Source organism: Caretta caretta, chromosome 5 (assembly GCF_965140235.1).
Source record: "Caretta caretta isolate rCarCar2 chromosome 5, rCarCar1.hap1, whole genome shotgun sequence".
NCBI lineage: Eukaryota > Metazoa > Chordata > Testudines > Cheloniidae > Caretta > Caretta caretta.
The window spans coordinates 862,707-863,536 of NC_134210.1; positions in this window are offsets into that span (position 1 = coordinate 862,707).

Consider the following 830-nt stretch of genomic DNA (forward strand, 5'->3'; position numbering starts at 1 on the left):
AACATTCAGGCCTTGTCGCCAGTCTGAATTGGTCCGGCTGCAACTTCCAGCCGCGGGACGTCGTGAGCCCCGTCGAGGTGCCGAGTAGGAAGCTGCCGCACCTGGCCCAGCAGCCCGAGCACGGAGCCTGTGGTACTGGTGCCGCGTGCCGGCAGCACCCAGGGACTTTGGGGGTCTGTGGGTGCTCAGCCCCCTTGGCAGCCAGCTGTGAGCGTACGAGGCGCACATGCAAACCCAGCAGGGGAAGGTGGGACAATCCCAGCGTGAGAGGGGCTGGGGCACTAGCCTGGGACAGAGCTTTGCATCAGCCTGCGGCTGCAGGGCACTGAAGGCTGGGGAGCACACGCCAAGCTGGTTTCCCCAGGGCAACTCCAGGGCTGTGGCTGGGATGTAATACAGCCGAGTACTCGGCCGGCACAGGCCTCTCCAGCTGGGTGCTCACAGCGGGGGGACGCCCGCTGCCAAGGAGCTCACCCTAGATCCCATGCCGATTCCCTGGCAGCGCTGATACCCGCAGACTGCTTCAGCTCAGGCCCACGCCCCGTGCGCTGGCTGGGGCAGCCTGCAGGGCAGGGCGGGGAACGTCTCCAGGTGGAGACTGGGAGGTCGTGGCCGTTTGAGCCACGCTGGGTGTTGCGGTGATAGACACAGACAGACTCAGCAGTCGACGCAAGACAGGAACGACTGGCTCCCAGGCCGCAGACAGGCCTGGAGGCCACTGCAGCTGCTGGCCAGAGGAGCGGGAAGAGTTTCTGGGAGCACGGGTGGAACGCAGCAGCCCTGCAGGAGCCAGGGTCACTGGGCTACAGCCGCAGGCAGAGGGACAGGCC